General features: G+C 44.6%; 1 long non-coding RNA gene across 1 annotated transcript in view; it reads left to right on the forward strand.

Annotated features, from left to right (window-relative positions):
• The window catches only part of LOC143988836 (uncharacterized), a 31049-nt gene extending 12415 nt beyond the window's left edge, over positions 1-18634 (forward strand). The window contains exon 2 of the long non-coding RNA XR_013276925.1: positions 11322-18634. This is a non-coding gene — a long non-coding RNA (uncharacterized LOC143988836). The remainder of the gene's footprint in view (positions 1-11321) is intronic.
• The last annotated feature ends 734 nt before the right edge of the window (positions 18635-19368 follow it).

Raw genomic sequence — 19368 nt, forward strand, 5'->3', positions numbered from 1 at the left:
TTTGCAAACACGCACAAAAACAGTATATAAACTATACACAATTGCACAAAAAAACATAAGTAAAAACATTCCACTATTGGGCACATGACAGACCGTATATCTGTCCTCCAAGTTTGACAACATTTATTTTTCTGTATGAAAATGTCTTAACTGAAAATATACTCTAACTCCGTCCTCACTAACCTCTTTTATCATTTTACTTATTCTCCTCTGTATTTTTCTCCTCCTTCTCACATTACTGTGTGAAGTCAGAGGGCTAACGTCATGCAGGAACATTGTTACAGCCTCATTGGCTGGAATTTCAGAAACCAGCATTGCTGCACAGCCATTGACTGCCTTCCAGCAATGGCAGCGGCACTGAGGCTGAGCCAGGTTCCACACTATGAAGTGAGGTGATGGGCAGTGTGGATGACAGGTCTCTCCCATACTGGCCGACCAACCCTGATGGCCCTGATGCCCACCCCCCCCCCCCTTGCAAACGAACAGTTGCAGCAAGGAGGTGCAGGTTTTTAAGTATAAAATCAGATGGTGAGGATGCAATATAATGCTTCCTTGCCATCTGTTAGACACCCTCTGAAAAATGACCTACTGTGGTTCACTCTTCAGAGGGCAACACCAGTGTACCCTAATCTACAGCAATGCTAATCCTAAGGTCACAGGAACCTGGGTGCAGAAATATTTCTGGCGCTCCCACATGGGTGGGGTCATTTTACTACTCCCCTTTACAAATGTTTCTATGGCAATGAATGCAGCCTCATCAGTGCCCATCAATGCAGCCTCACCAATGCCCATCAATGCAGCCTCACCAATGCCCATCAATGCAAACTCACCAGTTCCCATCAATGCAACCTCACCAGTGCCCATCAATGCAGCCTCACTAGTGCCCATCAGCACAGCCCTATCAGTGCCCATTAGCGCAGCCACACTAGTGTCCATTAATGCAGCTACACCAGTACCCATTAATGCAGCCACACCAGAGCCCATAAGCGCAGCCACACCAGTGCCCATCAGTGCAGCCTCACTAGTGCCCATCAACGCAGCCACACCAGTGGCCGTTAATGCAGCTACACCAGTGCCTATTCATGCAGCCACACCATTGCCCATCACCGCAGCCACACCAGTGCTCATCAATGCAGCCTCACCAGTGCCCATTAACCGCTTGCCGACCAACCGGCGCAGTTGTATTGAGGCAACATGGCTCGGCTGCGCGAATCGCCGTTATGTTACGTCGGTAACATAAACGACCACTAGGGCTCGCTCCGCGAGTCGATGCGAGTGCCTGGCGGTCTCGATCAACGCCGGGCTCCCGCAATCGCTCGGGGCACACGGAGAACCGGGAGCTGTGTGTGTAGACACACAGTTGCCAGTTCTCTATGAACAGACGATCTGTCAGTTTCCCTACACAGTCCCATCCCCCCTTCAGTTAGAACACACAATAGGACACACATTAACCCCTTCACTGCCCCCTAGTTTTAACCCCTTCACTGCCAGTGACATTTTTACAGTAATCAATGCAATTTTAATCACACTGATCGCTGTATTAATGCCAATGGTCCCAAAAATGTGTTAAAATTGTCTGACGTGTTCGCCATAATGTCGCAGTCACAATAAAAATCGGTGATCACCGCCATTACTAGCAAAAAAATTTTTATAAAAATGCCATAAAACTATTCCCTATTTTGTAGTCGCAATAACTTTTGCGAAAACCAATCAATATATGCTTATTTTGATTTTTTTTACCAAAAATATGTAGAATACATATCAGCCTAAACTGAGGGAAACAAATGTTTTTTTATATATATATTTTTTATGGATATTTATTATAGCAAAAGTTAAAAAAAAAAATTTTTTTTTCAAAATTGGCGCTTTTTTTGTTTATAGTGCAAAAAATAAAAACTGCAGAGGTGATCAAATACCACCAAAAGAAAGCTCTATTTGTGGGGGAAAAGGATGTCAATTTTGTTTGGGAGCCACACCAGCCAAACAGTCCGGCGCTTAAGCGGTTATGCAGCCTGATCAGTGCACATCAGTGCAGCCACACCAGTGCCCATTAATGCAGCCTGATCGGTGCTCATCAGCGCAGCCACCCCAGTGCCCATTGATGCAGCCACACCAGTGACCATTAATGCAGCCTAATCAGTGGCCATAAGCGCAGCCACACCAGTGTCCATTCATGCAGCCACACCAGTGCCCATTAATGCAGCCACACCAGCGCCTATTAATGCAACCACACCAGTGCCCATGAATGCAGCCACACCACCTCGCATTAATGCAGCCACACCAGTGCCCATTAATGCAGCTTGAACAGTGACCATCAGCGCAGCCTCATAAGTGCCCATCAGTGTTAGTCCCCCCAGTACCTGGTCTGCACAACTTCTTCTATCTAGGTCCCAGGTGCAGTGCTTGTCCTGCAGGTGTTTCCTCTGCAGCTGGGAGCCTGGGACCAGCTGTGCACTGCTGGTACATCAGGTCCTCTCCCTTCCTCCTGGGCACCACAGAGCTGGGTAACTAGGGCTGGAGGATACTGGGTGGGGGGGGGGGGTGAGGGGAGTGGGAGAGGACTCACAAATCCTGTCCACTAATCAGTTAATGTCCTGACTCCCGCTGTTTAGAAGAAAACTTCTCCAGGCCCCCTGTGTTCAGTGGGGGCCGGGGAACAGAAAGCGGACTATTTCATCACTTTTAGCTTTAGGCGGATTAATCCGCAGCTGCGCTTGCGGCTGGCTCCAGTATACTGATATAGCACAAACCAGCCTTCAACTGCGTAGTGTGCTGCTGCGGATTGATCCGCCCAAAGCCGATGAAATTCGCTTTCTGTCCCTCAGCCCCCCACTGAACACAGGGGGCCCAGAGAATTTTTTTTTTCTAAACAGCTGCACGGCAGGAGTTAAGCTTATTGGTGGACAGGGTTTGGGAGTAGGGAGTCCCCGTCCGCTATACCTCCGCTGTCACTGAAAGCGGCCCACTGAGCTATCGGCCCACCAGAAAACTCCCGGGAGTCCCGATGGCCAGTATATGCCTGCCTAGAAATGCCTGTTCTATTTCAATTGTGAACCTTATTTTCAGCACCCAATTGTTTTCAAATACTGATATTTTCCATCCTTAGTAATGTAACTCATGTACAGTGCTGAAGACCCAACTTTGGATTTTAATGACAAGTCCCTTAAAATTGCTCTAAAGCACATTGAATCTGCAGGTCTGTAAATTAATCTTCCTAAAATTCATCTGTCATTTCTGGGTCACATTATATCACAAGAGGGACTTCTGGCAGATCCTGATGTGTAAAAGTTGTTATACAAACATCTGCCCCATCGGACTTTCAGACCTTATGTGCTTTATTAAAGTGGAGTTCCACCCCAAAAAACAAAAATGTATTAATGTGCTTAAAAAAAACATTTGGAGAAAAAAATGTTTTACTCACCTCTAAATGCCTGTTGCTAGGGGGTCCCTTGTACTCTGCCTTCTTCATCGCCTGGGCTCCTGACATCACTTCCCTCGGCACAGGAAGGGAGATCGCCTCTCCCCCTCCCTCTTGCCAATCATCTGGGACACGTGCCAGGTCCCAGATGATTGCACGCCCAGTGACGGCACACGGTGTGGCTCGCGCATGCGCAGTGGGTGCCCAGCTGTGAAGCCACAGCCGGGCACCCACAGTTAAAATGCCAGCGCCGCAGAGCAGAGGGCAGAGCAGAAGGGGGGATGAACGGGGTTTTGATCCCCCGCATCGCTGGACTCCAGGACAGGTAAGTATCTGATTATTAACCCCCCTAGCGGTAATCCCGAGTCTGGCTCGGGTTGGGATTTTAATTACAGGAGCGGTAACCCCGAGCCAGACTCGGGATCGCTTCGCTCGATGCAGGGGAGGACACAGGGAGAGTTACTCACCTTGTCCCCTGGATCCAGCGATGTCCGTCGCGCTGTGTGATCGAGCCGTCCTGCGCTCGATTCACAGTGCCGAATGCCGCCGAGCTCCGTTCCCTGCGACGTTACGGCGCACGGGAGCGGAGAACGGCGGCAAATTCAAAAAAGTAAAAGTACACAAAACACACACAGCACTGTAATCTTACAGATTACAGTGCTGTATTAAAAAATACACACCCCCTTTGTCCCTAGTGGTCTGTGCAGTGCCCTGCATGCACTTTTATATTATAAAAACTGTTTTTTTCTGCCTGAAATTTGGAGATTGTCCATAGCAACAAAAGTGTCCCTTTTTCAGTGTTTTAGGATTTGATTACATTATTGAATATTTTTTATTATTCTTTATTATATTATAAACTTTATCATACCCGGGATGTCTGCTAGACTCTGGTTTGAAAAGATTTAAGAGCGTTATTCCTAAGAATTACAGGACTACAAAATAAAACACCAGATTTCCATGCAAAATAATTGTACCGCTTTCAGCACCTTATTCCAGACTGAATCATACCGCCAGGGAGGTTAAAAGTCAGCAGCTGCAGTATTTGTAGCTGCTGACTTTATTTTAAATTTTTTTTTTTCTTTTTTAAGTGGGAAACCCTCTTTAAAGTGGGATTCCACTGTCTTGATCCTTTTTTTTTTTTTTGGCATACCGGCAATCCTTATTAAAATGAAATCTAACACTTACTTTTTCCTTTTGTACATCCAGCAGCATGTTGTTTTGTTATTCAAAACGATTTTATAAAACCGTCTCCTGACGGTTGTCATTTTGCCTGTGGGCATGTGAAGCCCACAGGCATCCTCTTCCGGGAGAGTGCGCTGATAAAAGACCAGCATGCACCGCCCGTTCGATTAAATCTCGCGCATGCGCAGTAAGCGCTATATCGAGCGCCGTCTTCTGCTCCGGTTGCCATGACAACGGTTGTTGTCGACGGAAGTCCCGCACCAAATTACACATGCAATCGCGTCACTTCCGGTCTCGAAATAACGCGATTGTAGCCCTCGGCGATGCCCAAGGCATCCTGGGAAATGGTGTCATACTTCTCCCAGGAGCCTCAGCGAGCCGGGCTGCCGAGGGAAGTGACGTTCTTAGCCCGGGCAATGGAAGAGGCAGATTTCGTGGGACCACCTAGCAACCGCAAGAAATAGGTAAGTAAAAAATTTTTTTATTATCCAATTAATTTTAAGAAGACCATTTGATGCACATACGAGTTAGGTTATATTTTTGGTGGCAACACCACTTTAAGTTTAACTTTATGGTATTTCAAATGTATTCCCAATAATGCTTCAGTAGTGCAGCCATTCAGAACGTTACCACAAAGAAAGGCACACATGGTTGGGTTAGAGACTGTCCAGTGCAGCTTTAAAACAGTTAAATGGCTCATTGTGAGTCAGGGTTGTCAACTGTCGGCAAACTCGGACAGTTTGCAAAATCTGTGATTTTTACATCTGTTGATGAATGTCCATTATCATACCTCCCAACTTTTTGAGATGGAAATGAGGGACACCTATCAGAAAAAGTATGCAGGCATAGGACACAACCCCTGCCACGCCCCTTAAAGGAGAATTGTACAAAAAAAACAAGATTGGTTAAACTCGCAAGTGCTTTTTTTTTACCACTACTATTGCTTTTATAATGGCTTTTGGAATTTGAATAATGCAGCAATTTACAAATTGGATGAAAGGTTTAGTTATGGAAAACACTTTGATAGATAACGTGCATTTTATATACATCTATATAGATCAGACCAAAATGAGGGACAAATAAGGAGGAAAGAGGAACAGAGGGCCGTTGTTCCAAATCAGGGACAGTCCCTTGAAATTAGGGACATTTGGGAGCTATGCATTATGGACTTTACATGGACAGATGTAAAAATCATGTATTTTACAAACTGAATTTTATGATGATTGGCAACCGTGTCACGAGTTGTCCAGCCCTAGGATTATATGATTGTTCTCTACTTACTAGTGTTGCCATGCGTAGATGTTTTAGACTTTATCCTTGGTGCCTTGGCTGGATTCACACCTATACATTTTTTGTGCTTTTTGCATTTTGCAGATATGCACTACAGAACATGTTCCATAGGAAACCATGATAAATGGACTGTAGGGCAAATCTGCAAAATGCACTAAAACTGCATAAGTGTGAATCCACCCTAAGGCTGGATTCACACCTATGCATTTTTAGTGCTTTTTGCATTTTGCAGATTTGTCCTACAGAACGAGTTCCATAGGAAACCATGGTAAATGGACTGTAGTACAAATCTGCAAGAAGCACAAAAAATACATAGGTGTGAATCCAACCTTACATGACCGTCTTGCTATCTATTCCTGCTCACCATGGTTTCAGTGAATTTTACGGTGGATTCACACTCATGCAGTTTTAGTGCATTTTGTATTTTGCAGATTTGCCCTACAGTCCATTTATCATGGTTTCCTATGGAACATGTTCTGTAGTGCAAATCTGCAAAATGCAAAAAGCACAAAAAATGCATAGGTGTGAATCCAGCCTTACAGCATATGACTTCAAACAAGCTTGTCTTGCATGCCTAGTAGAAGTACATTAAGGCTGGATTCACACCTATGTAGTTTTTGTGCATTTTGCAGATTTGACCTACAGAACGTGTTCCATAGGAAACCATGTTAAATGGACTCCAGTGCAAATCTGCAAAATGCAAAAAGCACTAAAACTGCATAGGTGTGAATCCAGCCTTACAGGACATTCAACAAAGCAAATGGCCAAACGCAGAAAATAAATTAAGCCCGGTTTACAGTTTTATCAATGTAATAAACGTGAATTTTCTTAGTTACTGGCTATATTGTCTGTGGATTTCATTGCTTACTGGTATCAGAGTCCTTGAGAGAAAGCATTATACATTAATACTTCTACACGAGAATCACCAAGGAATTGTAAGAACAAAGCAAAGACATGAACTATACTTGTAGCCAGTCATGGATGCCTATGTACTAATTACCATTCAGTCTTGCGTTACTTGTCAGAGTCGTGACAAATCGGCTGTCACATACACTCCACCATTCCAGACAGTGCCATTTCCCGATTCTGCTTGGAAGAAGCTTGCTATAGATATTGTAGTATGTCCTTTTACAAGGGTACCTGTGGACTGCCAATTTGATAGAACATTATTGAATTATTACAAGAAACATAGAGAAATTGCATTTGGCTCAAATATAACATCAGCTGCTGTAATTAAATTTCTCCCACCAGTCTTCAGCAGGAAAGGTAACCCAAAGGAACTAGTGTCTGACAATGAACCACAATTAGTTTCATCTAAGTTGGAATCCTTCCTGAAAGAGTGAAATCATTTGCATAGGAATTCCTCAGCTTATTACCCCCAAGGTAAAGGAGAAATTGGCCGATTCCACAGAAGTCTTAAAGAAGCTCTTTACATTTTCCTTAAATGGGGATCTTGGATAGTTTTTACTACTTCTTACCTGTCTATAGAGTGACTAGACATGCAACTAAGCAAGCCTCACCAGCTGAACTACTACATGGCAGACCAATACAAACTCATTTATATGTTGCAAACATACAATTCCAACAAAATACATTGGGGTTGATTTACTAAAGGCAAATCCACTCTGCACTACACTTGGAAGTGCATTCGCTGTAGATCTGAGGGGAAGATCTGAAATGAGGGGAAGCTCTGCTGATTTTATCATCCAATCATGTACAAGCAAAAATGCAGTTTTTTTTTTTCCCTTGCATGTCCCCCTCAGATCAATTGCAGTTCCAAGTGCACTTACAGTGCATTTGGAAGTGTACAGTGGATTTGCCTTTAGTAAATACCCCCCCCCCCCTTAAATTTTTTGTTGCTAAGAATATTAAAAATCAACAGGATTTGTTAACCACTTGCTTACAGGGCACTTAAACACCTTCCTGCCCAGACCAATTTTCAGCTTTCGGTGCTCTCACAATTTGAATTACAATTACTCAGTCATGCAACACTGTACCCAAATGAATTTTTTGTCCTTTTTTTCCCACAAATAGAGCTTTCTTTTGGTGGTATTTGATCACCTCTGGGGTTTTTATTTTTTGCGCTATAAATGAAAAAAGACCGAAAATTTTGAAAAAAAACGCATATTTCTTTGTTTCTGTGACAGAATTATGCAAATTATTAATTTTTCTTCATAAATTTTGGTCACAATTTATACTGCTACATGTCTTTGGTAAAAATAACCCAAATTAGTGGATATTATTTGGTCTTTGTGAAAGTTAGAGAGTCTACAAGCTGTGGTGCGAATCGCACAAAATTGATCACATCTGATGTACTGGTGGCCTATCTCGCTTCTTGTGACCCGAACAAGCCAGGAAAGTACAAATACCCCCCAAATGACCCCTTTTTGGAAAGTAGACATTCCAAGGTATTTAGTAAGAGGTATAGTGAGCTTTTTGATGTTGTCATTTTTTTCCCACAATTCTTTGCAAAATTAAGATTTTTCATTTTTTTTTTCTCCACAAAATTGTCATTGTAATAGGTTATTTCTCTCACGTGGCATGTGTATACCACAAATGACACCCCCCAAAAAATTCTGCTACTCCTCCTGAGTATTACAATACCACATGTGTGGGACTTTTTCACAGCCTGGCCACATAGAGAGGCCCAACATGCAGGTAGCGCCATCATGTGTTCTAGGAACATAAGTTACACATCTAACTTGTTGACTATTTATTACACTTTTGAAGCACCAGGACAATGACACGTGACACTGATGACAGATGGCACTGATACGTGGCAATGATGACAGGTGGTACTGATGACAGATGGCACTAATATGTGGCACTGATGACAGATGGCACTAATATGTGGCACTGATGACGCGTGGCACTTATACGTGGCACTAATACGTGGCACTGATGACACGTGGCACTGAAACGTGGCACCGATGACAGATGGCACTAATACGTGGCACTAATATGTGCCACCGATGACAGATGGCACTAATACATGGCACCGATGACGCGTGACACTGATGACAGATGGCACTGATAAGTGGCATTGATGACACGTGACACTGACAACAGATGGCACGTGACACTGACAGGTGGCACTGATGACAAATGGCACTGATACGTGGCACTGATGACAGATGGCACTATGTGGCACTGATGACACGTGGCACTGACGGCAGGTGGCACTGACGGCAGGTGGCACTGACGGCAGGTGGCACTGGGGGCAGGTGGCACTGGGGTGGATGGCACTGGGGGCAGGTAGCACTGGGGTGGATGGCACTGGGGGCAGGTAGCACTGGGGTGGATGGCACTAGGGGCAGGTAGCACTGGGGTGGATGGCACTAGGGGCAGGTAGCACTGGGGTGGATGGCACTGGGGGCAGGTAGCACTGGGGTGGATGGCACTGGGGGCAGGTAGCACTGGGGTGGATGGCACTGGGGCAGATGGCACTGCTGGGGGCGGATGGCACTGCTGGGGGCGGATGGCACTGCTGGGGGCGGATGGCACTTTTTATTTCATTTTTTTTATTTATTTTTTTTCCACAATCAGAACGGCTGCCGCTGCAGCCGTTCATCTCTCCCCTCTCGCACTGTCTGTGCGAGGAAGGAGAGCGGCGCTGCGAGATGATCTCATATGTTTACATATGAGATCATCTCCCATTGGACACGCCGATCACGCTGTAAACGGCCGCTGTGATTGGCCGTTTACAGCGATCTGTGTTTGCCTGTCCCCGGGGGACACGGCGAACACAGAACTTCCGCGATGCGCGCCCGCGGCGGCGCGCATTGCGGAAGTAAACATCAGGCCGTCCAGGGACGACCGCCCGGACGAACGCGCCTGCTCTACGGCCGTCATTCGGCTATAGGGCGGGCGCGAGGAGGTTAATAATGCCCTTGTAAACAGGTGCAGTCTGTTTTCTCTACTGCAGGTGGTGCTTGTCCTCAACAGTAATGCATGTAGAGGAGGAAGTGGAGACAACCCTCATTCCTCTATGATCTCCTCTGTCACTAAGAGGCGGCATCCGATTGGATGCTGGCTTCCTATGGGACGTTGGCAGCCATCTTGGGTCAGGTAGAGTCTATTTAAGATCCTGGCTCCCAAGTTTGGCGAGCATTCCACGTGTGAGTAGTTTAGGGACAGGTCTTCTGTCTGTAAGTAGTGTAATAGTGTCAGGGACAGTTTCCAGATGAGTAGGGAAAGTGTAGAGAACGTTCACCCTTCCTAGAAAGCCTCCTTACATGGGTATGGACCGGCTAGGCCGCAGTCCGCCCCTCGAGGCAGACGCTGACAGCACACCTGGGACCTACTGCCCTACTCATCACTGTAACATTTTGTGAGTGTTCTCAGTCAGGTTGCCTTCTCTGCTTTACTGAACTTTGGCTTCAATACAGTTCTGTTTCTGCAACTGCACATCCCCACAGAATATAACTACTCTGCCTCCCAGAATACAAAAATAAAAAATAACAGTCATAGAGACATTTTGTGAGAGAGCATTAATTATGTTATCATAATATAAAATATCATAATTATTTTTAATATTATTATTATTATTTTTTATTAATACTACAACTATAATTTTTGTCCACAGCATTGCTCCCTAGAAGTGTATATCTATGCAGAAGTTCTCCTGCTACCTGGATAAATACAAAAACTATTTTTTTTATTGAACTTAGTTGGTGTATAAAGTAAAATTCTTATGTTCTCCTGGCAGCACATTTAAAGTCCTTATTTTGGATGCAGCTCTATTTTGGTACTCTCCTGCTACTTTATATTAAGATAAGTAACATGTATTGTCACAGTTGAAACTGCTATCTTTTTTTCTATAGGGTTCCATTACTGGAGCCGTAATCATATCATGCAGATTACAATTTAACACCCCTATGCTAACCCTATGCTTGGGGAGGCTGTACCCACAGCATGAGATGAATAGCCATGATCTGTTTCAAAGATATTTGCAAACCTTCTCTTCTCCACATCCTCACATCTGTCAATTGACAATCACCTATATTTTACAAGCTAAGATTGTGGTTCAAAAAAAAAGTTTAAAATATTTTTTTTTCTTTTGAAAGGATTTGGGAAGTGTTGAAACCCTTGTCAGGTTTTCATTGCTGTGTGTGCCCCTGTTGAGGAGATCGACCCTCACTATTTGCATTACCCCCAACCATTCTAGATTCCAGAGGACTGTCCTGGGATTTTAGGAAACCTCAGCACTCCATGGATATAGGCTGCATCTCAGAGTCGGCCAACTGCCAGAATGTGTTATCATGCTGGTAATATATCGAGGTGGGTGATGCCCCTCTCCTATATTATTATTATCATTATACAGGATTTATATAGCACCAACGGTTAGCACTTTACAATATAATATGGTGGCAATGTACCGAGGTGAGGGATGCCCCATGTGATGCTAACTCAGTCTTCATCTCTCTTCCAGGACAGCCAGTGTTCTCCCTCTACTATGATCGATTGGAGCTTCGGCCTGAATGAACAAGGAGGTCCAAGATGCAATCTGAACAGGGAAATGTCAGGATCTTGGGGGCAACCTGGACACCCCTCTAAAGGATGGCATACAGAGAAAGATTACTTTGGCATCGTCACCCCAGCAGCTTGGGCCATTTTCTTTTACTTGAGATGAGACCCAGATGCAGTAATTCTTCTACAGGGGCATCTTATGGAGCTGGGAGCTCAGGGGCCAGCCAGAAGCCAAGCACCACCAGTACCTCTCCTCTTTCCTCTTCATGCTTGGAAAAGATGTGGGAAACATCCCCCTGGTAGGGGCCACAGGTTCAGAGGGCAAGCAGATCCTGGGTTAGCTGCAGAGGCTGCCCAGGGTCGAGAATGACAATTGGCAGGCAGCGTAGCTTGAGTTGCTGGAGGAGAGTCAAAGAATGAGGACCTTTTACAGCTGGCAGCGATAAACTAGGCCGAGCCCAAAGCAAATGGCAAGGGCTGGCTTCTTCTGCACTGGTTTGTACTGGTATACTTTGTGACTTTGTGCTACCTTACATCTGGCACCCATACAGTGTTCATAAAATAGTACTGTGCTAAGCAGTAGTGGTATGTACTGTCTCCGGGTATATATTTCCACACTTTGCTTCACTGACTGTAATCTTTTTTAATAATAGTTATTGCATGGAAACATGATGGAGGTGCTCAGGCCAGTCGCAATGTTAATCATCTGCAGTATTAGAATAATAATAGTAATAATAATAATACTGCAGACATAAACCCACTGACTAATTAAAATAAATAAAAAACTCTCAAGCAACATTTACCTATTTTTCTGCTGCTGCTGAACACTGCTCTGATTCTGAGAAATCAGAAAAAAAGTCCATTGGGAAAACCTACACTTCCTGGTCAATTTCCTTGGACCCTTGCAAGGCTCAGAGGTTCCTCCATGTCATTATTGAGTCATGGAGTCCCAGAAGTGTTGGTATCCCAGGAGACTTCAGGTGAAGATTCCTTGACATCGGAGCACCTTTCAGCAATGCAGGCAGCAATACCTTTTCACGTTCTTGCATGTGGTAATGTGCATTTTACCAACACAATGCATGTTACATGTGTTATTGCTCTGGGGTGCCAGTCATTTTAATGGTATCCCAAAGCACTAAGTCTACGCACCTGCTTTACTGTGCTGTTAAACCTCCCTCTGCGATAAATTGGCAGACAGGCAGAGGAAAGGAAGGATGTATGTGCTGTGAGCATAATATTGGACTATGTTACATACTCCTGACCTTTGCCCTCAGTATATTGTGCTTTGTGTTCTACTTCTGATTTCTGCATTTATAAACCATGTTCTACATCAGGGGTGGCCAACCAGTGCCCCGGGGGCCACATGTGGCCCGTGGAGTCCTCTGATGTGGCCCGTGACCTCCTGCTCTGGAATGGCGGGTTAGCAAGCCCAGATCACAGGTTGCTGACCCGTTATACCACAGCATCAGTGTTGTGAATGAAGCTGGTGGTAGAGGAAGAAAGCGGCTGCAGAGCAGAGTCACATAAGCCAATGCTTCCTGTACAGCGCTGGCTTTTGCCACAGGCAGAGTCTTTGGCAAAGTTCAGTTAACCCAAAGGATAGACACAGGTGCACTACCCTGCACCCACGGTGTGGGTAAACCACAGCACATCAGTGTGAAAGCAGTTTTGGCCCTTTTCACATGATTGGCCCTACCCAATCGGACCCTCAATTCACCTCTAGAGCGGCAGATATAAACTGACTTTTGACCATTTACTCCCACCTGCCTTCAATCCTAAAAATTTGATTAAAAAAAAAATAGAAGGGAATTTGTCCCCTTCCATCTAGGTGGATCGGATCAGAGGGCCTATAGAGTAGCCGTGACCTGTCATCCACCCGCTCCGCTCATTGTGGCCCACGACTTGTTACCAAGTTGCTTAAGTGGCCCTCACTCTTAAAAAGTTTGGGCACCCCTGTTCTACATACTACTGCCTGCTGCATATGTGATTTATATTACACATCCTGACCGCTACAATCTGTAATTTATGCTGCACATTACAAACGCCTTATTATTATCATCTCAACAGTTGCTGAATGCTAAATACTCCAACTGTTTTAACCACTTCAATACAGGGCATTTATACACCCTTCCTTCCCAGACCAATTTTTAGCTTTCAGCGCTCTCACACTTTGAATGCTAATTACTCAGTCATGCAACACTGTACCCAAACAACATTTTTATCATTTTTTTCATACAAATAGAGATTTCTTTTGGTGGTATTTAATCACCACTGTTTTTTTTTTTTTTTGTGACATAAGTGAAAAAAGAGCGAAAAGTTTCTATGATAAAATTTATTAAATAAGTCATTTTTGTTCAATACATTTGGGCCAAAATTTATACGGCTACATCTCTTTGGTAAAAATAACCCAAATTAGTGGATATTATTTAGTCTCTGTGAAAGTTATCCAAGCTATGATGCAAATCACACCTGATGCACTGATGGCCTATCTCATTTCTTGAGGACCTGAAATGTCAGGAAAGTACAAATACCCCCCAAATGACCCCTTTTTGAAAAGTAGATCATCCAAGGTATTTAGCAAGAGGCATGGTGAGTTTTTTGAACTTGTAATTTTTTCCCACAATTTTTGGGAAAATTAAGAATTTTTATTTTTATTTATTTTTTCACAAAATTGTCATAATAATAAGTTATTTCTCACACACAGCATATGCATACTTCCAATTACACCCCAAAATACATTCTGCTACTCCTCCCGAGTATGGCAATATGACATGTGTGACTTTTACACAGCCTGGCCACACAGAGAGGTCCAACATGCAGGGAGCACCGTCAGGGGTTCTAGGAGCATAAAATTACACCTCTAATTTCCTAACCAACTATTATTACATTTGTGAAGGTCCTGGAGCCCCAGGACAGTGGTATTACCCACAAAATGACCCCATTTTGGAAAGCAGACACCCCAATGTCTATTTTATGAGGCATAATGAGTCTTTTCAATGGTTCATTTTTGTCCAAAAGTCTTCAAAAAATGTAGAAAGAAAATGAAAACGTTTTTTTTTTTTTACACAATTTTTTTTTTACACAAAGTGGTCAGTTTATAAGTATAATTTCTAACTCAAAGCATGTATATAGCAAACATGACATCTCAAAATACATTATGCTACTCCTCCCGAGTATGGCGATACCACATGTGTGAAACTTTTACACAGCCTGGCCACATACAGAGGCCCAGCATGCAGGGAGCACCATCATGTGTTCTAGGAGCATAAATTATACCTCTAATTTCCTAACAACCTATTACATTTTTGAAGGCCCTGGAGCACCAGGACAATGGAATTACCCACAGGTACAGTACTCAGGTACAGGTACTCGGGTACTCAGATGGGCTGTGACAGGTACTCGGATACTCAGATGGGCTGTGACAGGTACTCAGGTACTTGGGTACTCAGATGGGGTGTGACAGGTACTCAGGTGGGCTGTGACAGGTACTCAGGTACTTTGATGGGTGGTGACAGGTACTCAGGTACTCAGGTACTTAGATGGGCTGGTACAGGTACTCAGGTACTTTGATGGGTGGTGACAGGTACTCAGATGGGCTGCGACAGGTACTCAGGTACTTTGATGGGTGGTGACAGGTACTCGGGTGGGCTGTGACAGGTACTCAGGTACTCAGATGGGCTGTGACAGGTATTCAGGTACTTGGGTACTCGGATGGGGTGTGACAGGTACTCAGGTATTCAGGTGGGCTGTGACAGGTACTCGGATACTCAGATGGGCTGTGACAGGTACTCAGGTACTTTGATGGGTGGTGACAGGTACTCAGGTACTCGGGTACTCAGATGGGCTGGGACAGGTACTCAGGTACTTTGATGGGTGGTGACAGGTACTCGGATGGGCTGCGACAGGTACTCAGGTACTTTGATGGGTGGTGACAGGTACTCGGATGGGCTTCGACAGGTACTCAGGTACTTTGATGGGTGGTGACAGGTAATCGGATGGGCTTCGACAGGTACTCAGGTACTTTGATGGGTGGTGACAGGTACTCGGATGGGCTGTGACAGGTACTCAGGTACTCGGGTACTCAGATGGGCTGGGACAGGTACTCAGGTACTTTGATGGATGGTGACAGGTACTCTGATGGGTGGTGACAGGTACTTTGATGGGTGATGACAGGTACTCTTTATTGGTGGGGCAATCAGTGTGTTTTGGTGTGTACTGTAAGCGGTAACGATATGTTACCGCAATCTCCTTTTCACACGATCGGTGTGTGAGGAGGAGAACCCGGTAACATCTCGTTACCGCAGTTTGTTTACATTCCGTGACCGGCTGTGATTGGACACAGCCAGTCATATGGTAAAGAGCCAATTTCATTGGCTCTTTACTGCGATCGGCATTGGGTAACAACCTGCATCCCCGATCGTCGCTCTGTGCGCGCCCTAGGGGTGTGCACGAGCACCGTGCATGTGGGCAATGCATGTGACTAGCTGTGATTGGACACAGCCGGTCACATGGTAAAGAGCCATTTGTTAATGGCTCTTTACCCGGATTAGGGATGGGCTGTGTCCAAGTAACACAGCTCATCCATGATCGCCGCTCTGAGGGATCCCGGGGGCCCGCAGGATCAGCGAGATACCGAGGACGTCATATGACACTCGCCCAGGATGGGAGATCTGACTATATCCCAGTATTGAAGTGGTTAAGGAAGTTTTTCTTTAGCCACTTCAATACTGGACACCCCCCCCCCCCCCCTCCTGCCCTGGCCAATTTTCAGCTTTTAGTGCTGTCACCCTTTGAATGACAATTGCGCAGCCATGCAACACTGTACCCATATGACATTTTTATCATTTTTTGTCATGCAAATAGAGATGTTCTTTGGTGGTATTTAATCACCGCAGGGGGGTTTATTTATTTTTTTGCTAAATAAATGAAAAACTTAAAATTTTATTTAAAAAAAAATATTTTTTTTAGATTCTGTTATAAAATTTTGCAAATAAGTAATTTTTCTCCTTCAGTGATGTGCACTGATGAGGCTTCACTGATGGGTACCGATGAGGCTTCACTGATAGGCAATGATAGGCTGCATTAATGGGCACTAATGAGGCAGCACTGATATGCGGCACTAATAGGTGTCACTAATAGGTGGCACTGATGGGAACTGATAGGCGGCACAGTTGGGCACTGATAGGCAGAACTGATGAGGATGCTCTGATCAGTAGCACTGATGGGCACTAATAGGCGGCACAGATGGGCACTGATGGCGCTGGAATGATAATCAGGGCACTACTCATCAGTGCCCTGATTATCTGTGTACATGTCCCTTGTCACACTTACCGGTTACCAGCTCTGCTTTCCTCATGCTGTGACAGTGTGTGAGGAAAGTACTGCCAATAACCAGCAAGTCTGTTTACATCGTAATCAGTTGTGATTGGACACAGCTGATCACATGGTAAAGGGCCACTCTAATGCCCCGTACACACGATCCGAAAATCGTACGGAAAATACCGCTTTCGAATCGATCGTACGATAATCGGATCGTTAGTATAGAGCTTTCGAGAGCCGATTAGGACAGTACATCCGATATTATTGGACATGCACGGAAATTTTTTTCGTACGATGCCAGATCGTACGATTTTCGTTTAATCAGTACAGCTATCGTTCGAAAATGCAATACAAATGCATTACAACACATGACATCACTTCCGAATTTTTTTTCTGTCGTGCGGGAATTTTCGTGACTTTAGTAAACTCATCAGATTCGATCTGAGATTAGCATGCAATAAAAAACGGACGATCATTCGTCCGATAATCTCATCGTGTGTATGGGGCATAAGTAGCTCTTTACCATGATCTGTGATTATATCACAGAGTGCGCCAGATACCCTCCCCAGGGGGTGCGCGGGGGAATGGTTCTGGGAGGAACGCCCTCCCAGGAACAACAGAGCTTGCGCTGTATAGCCTTTTCGGCTATAACGCAGTTATGAAGTGGTTAATATACAAACAGACAAAGTGTTAACCTATTTTTTTAACTATATTCTATGCAGAGAAAGGCAGGTGTAATTGTAGCACTTACTCCTGTGGGAGCCACTGGAAATTTGCCCAGGTTATTCCCCAGTGGATTGCCTCACAGCCAGGCACAAGGTCACAGCCACACTTCAGTAACCAGTCTAGGGGTGTTGTTTTTGATGTTTTTATTTTTGGAGAACTTGGATAGGGTTGAGGGAATTGAGTGGGGTACTACAAAAACAGAAACTATATACAAGTTGAGGGCAGTGAACTCCTTTCTGCAAAGCTGAAGCAGAAGTCCTTGCATATAGCAAATTCGATTTGGCTTGTAGTGAAAACAGTTCAATCTAGAGCTGAAGCAGAAGTCCTTGCAAATAGCAAACTGTGAACTTGGCTAGGAGTAGAAACAGTCAACATCACACAAGCTTTTTCCTTTACAGCAATAAGAGCAGCCCCACGCAGCTAACTCTCTAGCACAAGAGGCATGGCAGCAGCCCAAACTCTCTAAGCTCTCTCACTAGTCCATACTCACAAAATGTCCAGGGACAGTTGATTGCCTCCTTCCAACTTCCAAGTAACACTTTACCTTCAGTGATACCAGACTAGATCTTCAGCACACAGCCCCATAGTCAGCATTTGACATGTACGCAGCTGTATTAAAAAGGAAGCGTAGGACATACATGGCAGGGTGCAAGGAACTTAGTGGAGATAACAGGTTAAAAGTTAGTGTGGGGTTAGTTAGAATGTAGTCGTACTTACCCCATTGGAGGATGGTCACAGAGGGGAGGAGTGTGGCAATTCTTCCATGTGCTTGGGTGGAGCAAGGCAGCAGTTGGGGGTCAGCAAGCGAGGAGAAACCTTCCCGCCCTCCCTCCCTATTAAAAGGTTAGGTTTGTTAGGCTGGATTGCAGCGGGGAATGGGGGCGTCGGGTCCTTGATGACAGGTATATATATATATATATATATATATATATATATATATATATAGAGATATATAGAGATATATGTAGAAATACATGGGTCATTTGAAAAGATTGGGACCCATTATGGTTGGTCTGGTGTCAGTCTGGATTAACGGCTAATAAGTTTTGGGGGGTCTGTTTGCGAGTCCTCGAGGCGAGTTGGCAGCTGGGGACAGATGCTAACGAAGAGGGATCAGAGGCTCAAAGTAATAAGGGGTCGTCAAGGTTTGAAAATTGTTTAAAATATTTAAAATAAAATTAAGTTTTTTATTGATTGTTAATAAAGGCCGTTGAGGCCATTTATATCCAAGTAGGTGTCCGTGTATTCATTTAGCAGTAAGTGCATGCATGTATTGGTAGGGCAGTAAGGTATCTGGTTACCCTAGTCATGTAACTTCAGCATCCAGATCCCCAGGTCACCCTCCTGAGGCCTCACATACTGCAAGCACATGGCAGAACTGCCCTGGGTGGCAGTAAACCCTCCAAGCTGGACTAATCCTCTCCAGCAAAGGAGTCAGAGCTCAGTGTGTGATCAAAGAACATATACAGTTACCCAGCATGCCATCAAGATCCAGCTCCCTGGTATTGGCCAGGGCTGTATAAATATTCATACTGCCACCTGCATAACTCCACACCTATGATCCAGAAAGTTCTCACAGCTTCCTGAAAAGCAGAGGGAGAAAATAGACTAGCAGCAGCTGAGAACACTGAACTGACCCAATTAATCTGCAGCACTGTATGCAGGTACCAAACTAAATTTATCTAAAACAATATTCACAGTCACACTGATTACAGCAAAGCAATTTAAATATACCTATCATAACACATCCAGTTCCATTGAACAAAGTGAACCAGAACTAAAACAAACAAATCCTAGAACCTACCTAGGATAGTGCTACATAACGAAAGAGTTTACACTTTTTAAAATGATCCTTCGTGCTGAGGGATATGTACATCTGTAGGGCCGCGTACACACGGGCGGACTGTTCGTCCAACTTTGTCCGCTGAACAGTGTTTGGGCGGACAGTCCGCTCGTGTGTGGGC

The sequence above is a fragment of the Lithobates pipiens genome, unplaced genomic scaffold (assembly GCF_037356315.1).
Source record: "Lithobates pipiens isolate NorthernLeopardFrog02 unplaced genomic scaffold, aLitPip1_a1.2 Scaffold_18, whole genome shotgun sequence".
In the NCBI taxonomy this organism is placed as follows: Eukaryota; Metazoa; Chordata; class Amphibia; order Anura; family Ranidae; genus Lithobates; species Lithobates pipiens.